The sequence below is a fragment of the Amblyraja radiata genome, chromosome 34 (genome assembly GCF_010909765.2).
Source record: "Amblyraja radiata isolate CabotCenter1 chromosome 34, sAmbRad1.1.pri, whole genome shotgun sequence".
NCBI lineage: Eukaryota > Metazoa > Chordata > Chondrichthyes > Rajiformes > Rajidae > Amblyraja > Amblyraja radiata.
In genome coordinates, this window is record NC_045989.1 from 25,560,970 (window position 1) to 25,574,841 (window position 13,872).

Sequence of the window (13,872 nt, forward strand, 5' to 3'; positions counted from 1 at the left end):
AGCAATAAGGGTGGTGATGAAAGGAGGATTTAGCTGTCCGGAGGGGGGGGGTTATTTATGACAAAAAAAGTGTAAAGACAGCATCTCCCAATCCAAGTGCAATTGAGCTTGTTACTAACAGGGAAAAAATGGTGATAAACACTGAAGACTTTGGTCTTAATCATTCAAGCTCCTTTGGGTTTAGAGTGCATGCGTGAGTTCTTAATGTGAACATTGCCAGGAATATAAATGAGTGTTAGAGAAACGGGGGAGCTGCTGGAGTGGGTACAACGTGTTTTATCTCAGTCCCTGTAATGTGTGTGCACACATCATGAATATATGTCCATAATAAAACATCATAAATAGATGATGGATGTGTACAGTCACCACACGGGTCATGAGGGTTGTGTCTGTGTACAGCCCTGCTCAGAAAATAAGGGGAGAGAGAGCAGAGGGAGGGGGCGGGGGGCAGAGAGAGAGAAAGCGTGGGGGAGTGGGAGCAGGGAGAGGGAGAGAGGGAGGGACAGAGTGAGGGGGGAACAGGGAGAGGGAGAGAGTGAAAGGAGGAGGTGAGTGGGGGGAGGGGGGTAGTGGGGTGTGTGGAAGTGGGAGAGGTAGTGGGAGGGTGGTGACTGGGGGGTGGGGGGGGGGGGAGGGGGGAGAGATAACTTTTGCTTTCACTATCCCTCTCACTTTCTTTCCAGTTTTAAACTAATTTCTATTGTTTTGGTCTGGAGAGAGGCTACTGACCTGTAAAGTCAAATGTCTTCGCCCCCCATAGTTGCTGCTTGACCGACTGGGTATTTCGAGTAATGTCTGTATGTATTTCCGATTTCCAGCATCTGCATTATGTTATTTTTGAACATTGGGCCAATCAGCTTGGCATTTACGGTGCGGGGTTTTCTTGACTGAGCCAGTCACTCGTCTAAGTGTGATGTGTGTCTTGTTGGCAAAACCAGCATCAATTGACCAAACTCAATGCCTCTTGAGGAGATGTGGTTGAAGGAACTGCAGATGCTGGCTTCTACCAAAGATAGACACAAAATGCTGGAGTAACTCAGCGGGACAGGCAGCATCTCTGGAGAGATGGGATGGGTCAAGAGCTTTCTTCAGACTGAAGACGGGTCTCAACCAGAAACATAATCCATTCCTTGTAGCAAGACATGCTACCTTGCCCCATTGAGTTACTCCAGCATTTTGTGTCTATCCCCTTGAGGTGACCTTGGTCATAGAGTCACGGATAGATGATGGATTGAAGGTGAAAGGAACATGATGTGAAAACAAGATGTCTTTATGCATTAGATTGTTATGTTCTTGTACTAGAGGGGCTGCTGGAAGTAGATTCAATAATAACTTAAAAATTGAATAGGACATACAAAGGCAAAGAACAGTTTGAAGAAGAGTCTCGACCTGAAACGTCACCCATTCCTTCTCTCCAGAGATGCTGCCTGGCCCGCTGAGTTACTCCAGCACTTTGTGTCTATCTTCGGTTTAAACTAGCATCTGCAGCTCCTTCCCACACAATACATTTCCAGGGCTGTGAAGAATGAAGAACAATATGGGATTTGTTGACTATCCTTCCCAGTTTGCTGGCAAAGGCACAAGAAGCCTGTGGGCTGGGTGATGATGTGGGTCTCTGAACACAATGGTTGCAGAGTGAAGGTCAGCCAATGGCCACCACTACAGCAGGTTTCATGGAATACACAGCTGGCTCATTTTACCACTTGATCTGTGGGTTTTCATGGTTGTCATGGTTTGGTTGGGGCCCAGCAACATGGCCAGCCATTCCTCTGTCTACACTTGGATCACTACAGCAGTTGTGCCATCTCTTTACGTTTTACAGTGTCTGTCCGATATCCTGCATGGACCAGCACGCATGGTACTTCATGCAACCAGGGCAGTGGCACGGTGGTGTAGCGGTAGATTTGCTGCCTCACAGCGCCAGGGACCTGGGTTCGATCCTGCCGTGGGTGCTGTCTGTATGGAGTTTGTACGTTCTCCCCGTGACCCGCGTGGGTTTTCACCAGTGCTTAGGTTGACTCCAATGACGTGCAGGTTTTCAGGTTAATTTGTTTTAGTTTTCGAGAAACAGTGAGGAAACAGGCCATTCGGCCCACCGAGCCTGCACCGACCAGCGATCCCCGCACACTAACGCTATCCCACACACACCAGGGACAATTTACATTTATACCAAACCAAATAACCTACAAACCTGTATGTCTTTGGAGTGTGGGAGGAAACCTAAGATCTCGGAAAAATCCGCGTAGGTCACGGGGAGAACGTACAAACTCCGTACAGACAGCACCCGTTGTCAAGATCGAACCCGGGTCCCTGGCGCTGTGAGCCCTGTAATGCAGCAAAACTACCATCGCGCTACAGTGCTGCCCACAGTGAAACTTCTGTAAATTGTCCCTAGTTGTGGGATAGAGATAGTGTACACGGTGATCGCTGGTTAACACAGACTCGGTGGGCTGAAGGGCATATTCTCACGCTGTATCTCTAAAGTCTAAAGCAAATTCTAAAGGCAGATATCATTATCTGATATTTCAATGAATCTCCAGAAGGAAGACCATTATATATACATCCATGGCAGGCTAAAGTCACCAAAGCAAAACAAAGTATTTTTAAATTTGCTGTCTTTTGCTGTTCGCACACAAAACCAGGGGCTGCTCTCTCCCGCACCCCATCTATTTCACACCGCACCATTTCTCGGTGAACATGCGTGACCTGTTACTCAAATTCTCAGAAGTTCTGCAACTTTTTTGGGACTTTAAAAAGAGTTCTTGTGTTTAAATCCACAAGTCAGTTTGAAAACATTCCAAAACTCCTGGGAGAACTCCTAAATCATTTCCTAATTTCCAAGAAGCAAATTGGATTAATAAGGACTTACATGGCCAAGAAAGACATAGACACTGAGAGAATATAGAACGGGGCAGGAACCGGTCCTTCAGCCCACAGTATATGTGCCAAATATGATGCCAAACTAAACTAATCCCATCTGTCCACACATGATCCATATTGTTCCATCCCCTGCATATCCTTGTCCCACTTTAAAGACCTCTTAAATGCCATCATCATATCTGTTTCCCACACCACCCTGTCAATGTATTCTAGAGAGTAAAATCCTACCCCTTGCATCTTCTCGAAACCATCCCCATCTTGCCTAACGTCCTCCGATATCTGACATTTCCCCCCTGGGGATAAGGTTTCTGTCTATCTGTGCCTCTCATCATTTAATAAACTTCTATCAAATCTCCCCTCAGCTCCTGGAACTCCAGAGAAAACAACCCATGTTTGTCCAATCTCTCCCATTAAGTGATCAGTTCAGTTCAGTATTATTTGTCATATGTAAGTTAACACAGGGTCAAGGGTACAATGAAATGTGTTTGACAAGACAACGGGTCACCTCAGCAAAGATATTACAAGGATAAAAATAAGATAAGATAAAATAAAAGTGACATTGGTAGATAAAAGACAATAATAAATAAAATAACATATATGATGTATTTATGTTCAGAAGCCTGATGGCCTGATGGTAAAAACTGTCCTTAAGTCTGGTGGTACGTGCAGCCATGCTCCTATATTGTCAGTAGGTACACAAAAAGCTGGAGAAACTCAGCGAGTGCAGCAGCATCTATGGAGCGAAGGAAATAGGCAACATTTCGGGCCAAAATCAGACTGATTGTCCTATATTGTCTGCCTGAGGGTAACAATGAGAACAGTCTGCGTGCTGGGTGGCTGTGGCCCTTGATGATGCTGTGTACCTTCCGCAGACACCGCCGGTGGAAAATGTCCTGAATGGCCGGGAGACGGTTGCCAGTGATGTGCTGTGCCACCTTCACCACTCTCTGCAGTGATTTGTGGCTGTGGGCAGAACAGTTCCCGTACCAGCCCGTCAGCAGACCCTCCATGGTGCATCTGTAGAAGTTTGTGAGGATGCTGGTGTCCATGCCAAACTTCCTCAGTCTTCTCAGGAAAAAGAGCCGCTGGCGGGCTTTCTTAGTTACTGTGTCCGTGTGCAGTGACCAGGAGAGGTCCTCAGTGATGTGCACACCGACGAACTTGAAGCTGCTGACCCTTTCAACCTCAGCATCACCGATGTGGATGGAGAGGTGTCCACTCCCCTGCTGTCTCCTGTAGTCCACGATCACCTCTTTAGTTTTGCTGACATTGAGAGACATCCCCTCTCATTCAGGCAACATCCTTGTACACTTCTGCACCCTCTCCAAAACCTCCAATCCAAACTACCGAGTCACCAAGGATCCCATGCATCTGAATCTTCAGAACCAGCCTAGCATGAGGGACCTTGTCAAATGTAACCAATATCCACTGGCCTCCCATTATTCATCACCTTCTCAAAAAACTCAGTCAAGTTTGTACATCCTCTAACTCCAAGCACAAATTCAAGGTTTCAACATTTCAAGGTCAGTTTATTGTCACCTGTGTAATTTAAGGCAGAGTGAAATTCTAATTACATCCTTTATCCTCAAGTCGTCTTATCCTCACTTTTTGTTTTAATGAATGCATAAAAATGCTTGGGATTCTTCAGGACATCATTTATCTTCCTACCTGTGTGATTGGACCAATGTGGGAAAATCTTATAGGGGTGTACAAAATCATGAGAGGAATAGATCGGGTAGATGCACAGAGCCTCTTGCCCAGAGTAGGGGAATCGAGGACCAGAGGACATAGGCTTAAGGTGAAGGGGGAAAGATTTAATAGGAATCTGAGGGGTAACCTTTTCACCCAAAGGGTGGTGGGTGTATGGAACAAGCTGCCAGAGGAGGTAGTTGAGGCTGGGACTATCCCAGCATTTAAGAAACAGTTAGACAGGTACATGGATCGGACAGATTTGGAGGGATATGGACCAAACGCAGGCAGGTGGGCTAGTGTAGCTGGGACATGTTGGCCGGTTTGGGCAGGTTGGGACGAAGGGCTGTATCACTCTATGACTCTAACCACTCTCTGAATGTCCTGAGCCTACTTTGCGACATCCTTGATCTTGACATCAAGGGTGGCAACACAGTGTAGCTTTACTGCCTCACGAACTTCTGTCCATAGAGTCCCCATCACCTTGGCTCGCCTAGATCAGCCCAACCCTGCTGTTCAACAGAGCCTGTCATGGTGCCACTGTGCTTGAAAGTTATTTACAATGTATTAGCCTAATTCTTAAAGTTTTAAACTTTTTATTAATATGTCGTCCGAATAACCTTATGTCAGAATGACGACTGATTCTGATGCAGTTGTTTAAATTCATGAAAGAACGGGAAAGAATATTAGCAGACTGGTTTTAAATGATTGGTAGCCACAAAACACGAGACGTAAGATTAACTGAAAAGAACAGAGAGCAGAACAAAAGAAGGTATTTAGTGGTCTGGACAATGTACCATTGAAGTTCGAGTCAGCATTAGAGAATAAATTTACAGCAACACAACAGATGATTTGGTTCATCAGGTTCATTCTGGCTGAAGATTGAAAGGTAAAAATCTCAGGAGTTTCCACTGGATGGGTGTGGGGAGGGTGTCACCCTTTAGTTTAGTTTACTATTGTCACATGTACCCAGGTACAGTGAAAAGCTTTTATGTTGTGTGCTATCCAGTCAAAGAGATTATGCATGAATAAAAGCAAGCCGTGCACAGATACAGAAAAAGGATTAAATGTGCAAGGTTTAAAGTAAACATATAACATTGAAGTCCGATATAGACTGATTAAAGAAAGTTCAAAGGTTTACAATGAGGTAGATGGGAGAAACCAAGATCCATTTTTTTTTTAAAGACACTTACTACTGGAATAACTCAGCGGGTCAGGCAGCATCTGTGGAGAACATGGATAGGTGAAGTTTTGAGTCAAAACCAGTCTCGATGCTGCCTGAACCTCCACCGCTGTCTGTGGCAATGAATTCCACAGATTCACCACCATTGTCAGCTGAAACTTCACAGCCTCTTCAGAGATAGAAGAAGACAAAGTGCTGGTGTAACTCAGTGACTCAGGCAGCATTGAGACTGGCCTTGACCCAAAACGTCACCAATCCATGTTCTCCAGGGATGCTGCCTGACCCGCTGAGTTACTCCAGCACTCTGTGAAACGTCACCTATCCATGTTCTCCACAGATGCTGCCTGACCCGCTGAGTTACTCCAGCACTCTGTGAAACGTCACCTATCCATGTTCTCCACAGATGCTGCCTGACCCGCTGAGTTACTCCAGCACTCTGTGAAACGTCACCTATCCATGTTCTCCACAGATGATGCCTGACCCGCTGAGTTACTCCAGCACTCTGTGAAACGTCACCTATCCATGTTCTCCACAGATGCTGCCTGACCCGCTGAGTTACTCCAGCACTCTGTGAAACGTCACCTATCCATGTTCTCCACAGATGCTGCCTGACCCACTGAGTTACTCCAGCACTCTGTGAAACGTCACCTATCCATGTTCCCCACAGATGCTGCCTGACCCACTGAGTTACTCCAGCACTCTGTGACCTTCAAACATTGCCTGACCACCTGGGTGTCGCAGCAGATTTTGTTTTTACTTCATTCAGTTCATTGTCTGTTTGTGCTGGCAGTTGTTTTTCCACAAGACATCTCCTCGAAATATTTTCTCCTTAAGATTCAACTTCCCCAGTTTATTATCTAATTATCTATAAGAAATATTACTTTATATCAATTTTAATATTTAGAGTCGTAGTTTTTCATAGTTATATCTGGGCCACATGACAATAAACTCTCTTGACTTGACTAGTTTAATACAGTGTGGAAACGGGCCCTTCGGCCCAACTTGCCCACACTAGCCAACGATGTCCCAGCTACCCCAGTCCCACTTGCCTGCGCTTGGTCCATAACCCTCCACACCTATCCTATCCATGTAACCCTCCACACCTATCCTATCCATGTACCTGTCTAAGGTAGACAAAAGTGCTGGAGAAACTCAGCGGGTGCAGCAGCATCTATGGAGCAAAGGAAATAGGCAACATTTTGGGCCAAAACCCTTCTTCAGACTGAACCTGTCTAACTGTTTCTTAAACGATGGGATAGTCCCAGCCTCAACTACCTCCTCTGGCAGCTTTTTACTGTAATCAAATGTATTTCTGGTGAGAATTTGTCTCGACATTTCAGAAGATGCTTGAGTATGCAGTTGCTGACCTGATGAATATAGTTGGGAGAGGCATCTTGTCCATGAAGCAAGAACTATCTCCGTGAAGCCCAGTTCATAGCAATTGCATGAAGTGTTTATTTCATCTGTACAGACTATTCCCCATCTCCCACAGGCAGGCTTCTCATCAGAGGTGTTTATCACACTTAGAACTGGTCCAAGATATTTTAATGAGCCTCGGGCTTAGAAGTCACAGTTGATTTAATGCTCCTAGCATTGGGCAGTTGTGATTCATGCCTTGCTTACTTTACACCTCATCAAAGAGTCTAGGCACTAGAACCAACAGCTTCACAGATAAGTCATAAGAAAACCATGCAGTTTCAAAAATAGTTTTCGTAATGGACTTTGTGGGTTTTTATGGGTTGTCGGCATTGGATATATTGTGCCAGAGGCTTTTGTCTTCGAAGTGAAGAATAAACAGGTGTGCAAGCAGATAGAACGGTCGTACAGAGCAGTACGTGTGGCAGTGAGCAGTGTATCTCCCTGATGTTGAAAGCTAGAGCGGGCCTCATGTTGAAGGTTTATGTCAGCATGAGGGTTGGTGGCAGAGGTATTTACAACAACTATCACAACATTTAAACAACATTTGGACAGGGACATGGTTAGGAAAACGGGCCAAACGCAAGCAGGTTGGACTAGTGTAGATGGGGTATGTTGGTCGGTGTGGGCAAGTTGGGCCGAAGGGCCTGTTTCCACTCTGTATCACCCTATGACTCTGACGTTTTATAACAACATCTGTTAAAACAGGAGCAGGTCCAATTCCTTTAAATTTCATTTTTTTAATTTAAATAAAAAATAAATATCTTTGCTCCAAGATGATTGTTAGGAAAAGCCTGGTCATTTTTCTCAGCTGTGTCCTTTATTGAAATAAGTAACTTAAATGGATACAGCAGAGAGGCATCACCCATGTGGAGGTGTCCCAGTTACTGACTATGTCCCCTTGTCCAAGTACTAATGAAGGGTATGTAGATGGAGTGTGCCATGCACTGGTCTACTGAACCCAGCTGGAAGGTTGCAGCAGGGAACTGCAGGTGCTGGTTTACACCGAAGATAGGCACAAAATGCTGGAGTAACTCAGTGGGACAGGCAGCATCTCTGGAGAGAAGGAATGGATGACGTTTCGGGTCGAGACCCTTCTTCAGACTGAGAGTCAGGGGAGAGGGAAACTAGAGATGTGGAAGAGTTTCAAAGAGAATGAAAAGGTCAGATCAAAGCAGACGATGATCAAGGAAATGTCAAATGGTTCATTGTTGGCTGAAGGGAAGGTGACAACGAGGCATTCAAACAGTAATATTTAATCAGGAGGACAGTGAAAATAGTCTGGGAATGGCTGTTGTTGGAGAAAGTGGAGTACATCATGGTCTCCAGTCACTGGGCAGTCTCAGACTGGTGTCCAATCACTCTCTCCATCACACTACGTTGAGTAAAGCTAGTTCAGGTTTTCAGTTACACGTGTGTTACTGCTAAGTAACATATTTCCTTTTACAAATATTATGTCACTTTGTTGTCTTTTAGAATTTACTTTTTCCATTAAACAAGGCAGGCTGGAGAGCTTCATGAGACAGAAGTGAGTCGAGATGTTTAAATACTTTCATCAATTTAAGGTTGAAGGTTGAAGTAGTTTATCACTGTCTCCTGAATCCAGAGATGAACATTGCCCTTGAAGTGAACTCCAGCCTGTCTGTTTTCCCTTCACTTATATATTGTGTATACACAGTTGGAGTTGAAGGGGGCTGTTTTATTCCACTCTTGGCAAGTATTGTTTCATTGCCAGTGGAGTGTGTCATGGCTTGACAATGATAAATGGTATTCCCTGTTGCCAAGTTGCACAGCTTGGTCAGAAGGGCTATTGTGCATTGTGATCAACAAGGAATCTCATCCATTGGGAAAGTATGCATAGAATCTTGGGGACAATGCATGAGCTTCCTGCCCAGTAGATGCACCAGTACAACATTGGCCTTTGGGGCATTTAGTTTCACTTTGTGGGCGTCTTTGGGGAAAGTATAGAATATAGGTTTGTGCTCAGGGCAGTAAGTCATTCATGAGTTGTTATTATTTCTGGGTTACTCAGGTGATTTTTGGCATCATCCAACTGCCTGGACATAGGTAGTGGGCGAGGGTGGATGTGCAGATGAGCTGAAGGTAGAAAATCTGGAAGTCAAAGCAAAGCTGCTTTGAGTCGGAAATAGACACTAAATGCTGGAGTAACTCAGTGAGACAGAATGCAGCATCTCTGGAGAGAAGGTATAGGTGACGTTTCGGGTTGAGACCTACACCAAAGATAGGCACAAAATGCTGGAGTAACTCAGTGGGACATAATGCAGCTAAGATAGACACAGAAAGAACACACTGAAGATAGAAGATAGACTGACCCTTTGAATCGGTATTTGTTACTGGGAGAGGGTGGGAATAGGGGCAGGATTGTGCGTGTGAGTGTCAAACGGATCGGTGGTGGAAAATAAATAAATGTCACTTTAATCCTTGACTTTGTACTCCTCTCCCACCCCCTTCCACGTTGTCAACTCTCTCCTCCTTAGCATTTTCTGACGGAGCTCTGTATTCTGTAGGGAGTGAATGCGATCGTTGGATAAGGCAGAACTAGTGCAAATGGGTGATTGATAGTCAACATGGGCAGTGGACCCAAGGGCCTGTTACCATGCTGTATCCCAAAACTAAAAGGTAGTTGAGGCAGGTACCTTCATAACATTTAAGACATTTGGACAGGTACATGGATAGGATAGGTTTAGAGGTTTAACGTCTGAAGAAGGGTCTCGACCCAAAATGTCACCCATTCCTTCTCTCCAGAGATGCTGTTTGTCCCACAGAGTTACTCCAGCATTTTGTGTCCATCTTAGGTTTAGGGGGTTATGGGCTATAGGTGGGACTAGTGCAGATGGGTCATGTTGATTGGTGTGGGCAAGTTTGGCCAAAGGGCCTGTTTCCACACTGTATCTCTCTATGTGGTCAATTGTTCCGTTAGTTAGGTTATAAATACTTGCTGTTTACACTGACTTGTTTGAGCAAGATTGCAGATGTACTCATGGAATGGTTGCATGCCTCGAGGTGACAGTAATAAAGGATTCATTTGATTTAACATAAGCAAAATTGAATCTGGTCATTATCTTGTGCACAGTCTTGGCGCCAGAGGAAACAAAATGCTGGCTTGGTTTTGAGAGGCTTCAAATTAATCTACAAGTTTATGTGGGTAGAGAAGACTTTTGGCTTCCCGTACCTTTCAACATCATGAATCATTAGGGTGGGACTAAAACCCAACAATGGCTGTCTCCTGTTACACTTGAAATGTTCACATCACCTTGTGTAAGAATCATAAACATGTCCAAATAATTTCTTGAGCTAGACACTGGAGGAAATCTGATTCCTGCTTGTGAAAATCAAAACTATTCGATATTTGGCTTTTCAGGTGAAAATGATTCCAAGGCTTTGAAAATAAGTGGTCATAACTTGATGTCAGGTTATAGAGACATCCACATTGTAGACAGGTAGAGGCATGTTACATTGCTGTAAAGAAAATAATGCCAGCAACTGGTGACAGTCTTTCTAACTAACTGTGGGAACTGTGATTGGACAAAAAGTGCTGAAGTGACTCAACAGGTCAGGCAGAATCTCTGGAGAACTTGGATAGGTGATGTTTTGGATCTGAACCCTTCTTGTCACAAAAGGTCACCTATCCATGCTCTCCTGTGGTGCTTCCTGGCTTTAGACATTAGAGATACAGTGAGGAAACAGGCCCTGCGGCCCACCTTGTCCACACCAACCAGTGATCACTCTTTATAACCATATAACATATAACCATATAACAATTACAGCACGGAAACAGGCCATCTCGGCCCTACAAGTCCGTGCCGAATAACTTTTTTCCCTTAGTCCCACCTGCCTGCACTCATACCATAACCCTCCATTCCCTTCTCATCCATATGCCTATCCAATTTATTTTTAAATGATACCAACGAACCTGCCGCTACCACTTCCACTGGAAGCTCATTCCACACCGCTACCACTCTCTGAGTAAAGAAGTTCCCCCTCATGTTACCCCTAAACTTCTGTCCCTTAATTTATCTCTGTACACAGTGCATGGCTGGGTTGTACTCATGTATAGTCTCTCCACTGACAGGATAGCATGCAACAAAAAATATTTTCACCGTCGCTCAGTACACATGACAATAATAAACCAAACTAAGCTAATAAGGGCGTAACAGTGGTGCAGCGGTAGAGTTGCTGCCTTACACCGCTAGAGACCCGGGTTTGATCCCGACTACAGGTGCTGTCTGTACGGAGTTTGTACGTTCTCCCTGTGACCTGCGTGGGCTTTCTCTGAGATCTTCGGTTTCCTCCCACACTCCGAAGACCTGCAGGTTTGTAGGTTATTTGGCTTGGTGTAAATGTAAATTATCCCTCATGTGTGTTGGATGGTGTTAATATGCGGGGATCGCTGGTCGGTGCGGACTCGGTGGGCTGAAGGGCCTGTTTCCATGCTTGTATCTCTAAACTGAACTAATAAAGTAAACTAAACTTAATTAGCTTCAGTAGATTACACTAGTTTATAGGACAAAGAACAAATGTATCGGCAGTCGATAGTCGGTGTGGACTTGGTGATTGAGGGGCCGGGTTTCACGCTGTATCTCTAAACTACTTGCAGATTCCTGGTAACAGCCTGTGGAAGTCACTCAGTAGCTGTCAGGGAGCAGTGGTTACAGCTTGCAGGTGGTGGCGTGGGATTAATGCTGCTGCCGCCCAGCTGCTGTGTGTATTAGAAGCGCAGTAGGTGGAGATTCACTCACAACTACCAGTTACCGTTGACTCTACGAACAATAACCCCAGTATCTTTACCATCCTTGCACCACAGTGTCACGTGCAACTATTGCTACCAACGTACACTCATATATCACATTCTGCAACTTAAAAACATGTGGGCATGCAATCAGATTTTTGCCAATATTAATTTTTAAACCTCATAATTCTTGATTAGTACAGGTGTCTGGGGTTATGGGAAGAAGGCAAGAGAATGGGATTGAGAGGGGGAGATAGATCAGCCACGATTGAATGGCAGAGTAGACTTGATGGGCCTAATGGCCTAATTCTGATCCTAGACCTTGTGAATTTATGATTTCTTGAATGACAGTGAAATTTAATGAAAGTGTTAAATTAATACTACGGCTTAAAATATGGCTTCTGATGATTTATTAACTTACCAAAGTTTCTGTAAAACCTCTCCCTTAAGCTCGTAATACGCTGCTTCCAAGTAATTCTTCCTTGAAGAACTTTTATCATTTACATCTATTATTGTTCTTTCCAAATGTAGAAGTGTTTTTGTTGGATGGCCTCCACATTGGGAGTCGGTCACTATCTCAAGTTTCTGAATCTGTGGGCTGGATATCCATCTTGCCCACGCAGTACATTCAATGCTACTTAGTCATTTGACCTCTGACAGTTTTCTTTTTAATCACAATCACAAGACTGCACAATTTGTCTGCTGCTTAAACCTATGATTTTCAGGAGTCCCACATTCCAAGTCTAGTTGATGCTCCCTGTCAAAGCATCACTAGACATCAACGGATGACAACATGACTCGCATAGGAAATAGTTTAGTTCGAGATACAAGGCAGAAACAGGCCCTTCAGCCCACCGACCCACTGAGCTTCTCCAGCATTTTGTGTTTATCTTCAGTGTAAACTCCCTCAGGAAGGCGACTCAGGACTGTCAAAGCTGCCACAGCCAGACATAAAAACAGCTTTTTTTCCACGTGGCTGCTCTACTCAATAACCAAAAACCTGTAGCATCCTTTTGCCCTGGAATTTTATTTAATTCACATGTTTAATCAATAATGTTTTATTATTAACATTTAATGTTTTATGTGTCATTCATACCTGTCACTGTATGTCATGTTGTTACTTGCGGGCGGAGCACCAAGGCAAATTCCTTGTATGTGAATACTTGGCCAATAAACTTATTCATTCATCTGCAGTTTCGTCCCACATTCCTCATCATTGTTATGTATAACTAATGCTGCTCTTGCTGCCCATCTACAATCCTTACTGAACAAAGGGGCCTGTCTTGATAGTCATTATACTGTATGGGTACAGTACAAAATCCCCTCCTACAGTACTGTGAGGGATATAGCAGGCCATGAGGTTACATAGACTGATGGTGTACATTTACACTGATGCTAAAGGTCTATATTACCTCCTGGATGCCCAGTTTTCATGTACATACTTTATACACCGTGTATATATATAATGGTATATACTTTAAATGTATATGCCATTTTAAGTATACACTTATACGAACCTTGAGGCTCTCAGCTATAGGGAGAGGTTGTGCAGGCTAGGACTTTATTCCTTGGAGCAAAGGATGGGAGATGATCTTATAGAGGAGTAGGTAAATGCACAGAGGCAAATGCACAGAGCCTTTTACCCAGAGTAGGGGAATCAAGAACCAGGTAGCAGAGGTTTAAGGTAAGGTGGAAACATTTAATGGGAACCTGAGGGACAGCTTTTTTACACAAAGGATGGTAGGTTTATGGAATGAGCTGCCAGAAGAAGTAGTTGAGGCAGGTGCTATCATATCATTTAAAATACATTTGGACAGGTACCTGGATAGGATAGGTTTAGAAGGATATGGGCCAAAGGCAGACAGGTGGGACTAGTGTCGCTGGGACATGTTGGTCAACATGAGCAAGTTGGGCAGAAGGGCCTTTTTCCACGCTGTATGACTCTATGACTTTA

General features: G+C 44.3%; 1 protein-coding gene and 1 long non-coding RNA gene across 2 annotated transcripts in view; one reads left to right on the forward strand and one right to left on the reverse strand.

Annotated features, from left to right (window-relative positions):
• The window catches only part of LOC116991698 (ADAMTS-like protein 3), a 272,285-nt gene that overhangs the window by 127,711 nt on the left and 130,702 nt on the right, over positions 1 to 13,872 (forward strand). The gene's annotated exons all lie outside the window — the stretch shown is intronic.
• Positions 2,217 to 10,529, reverse strand: LOC116991699. The gene is made up of 3 exons (XR_004416875.1): positions 10,282 to 10,529; positions 4,125 to 4,130; positions 2,217 to 2,227 (listed from the first exon to the last, which is right to left on the reverse strand). It is a non-coding gene; the product is annotated as an uncharacterized LOC116991699 (long non-coding RNA).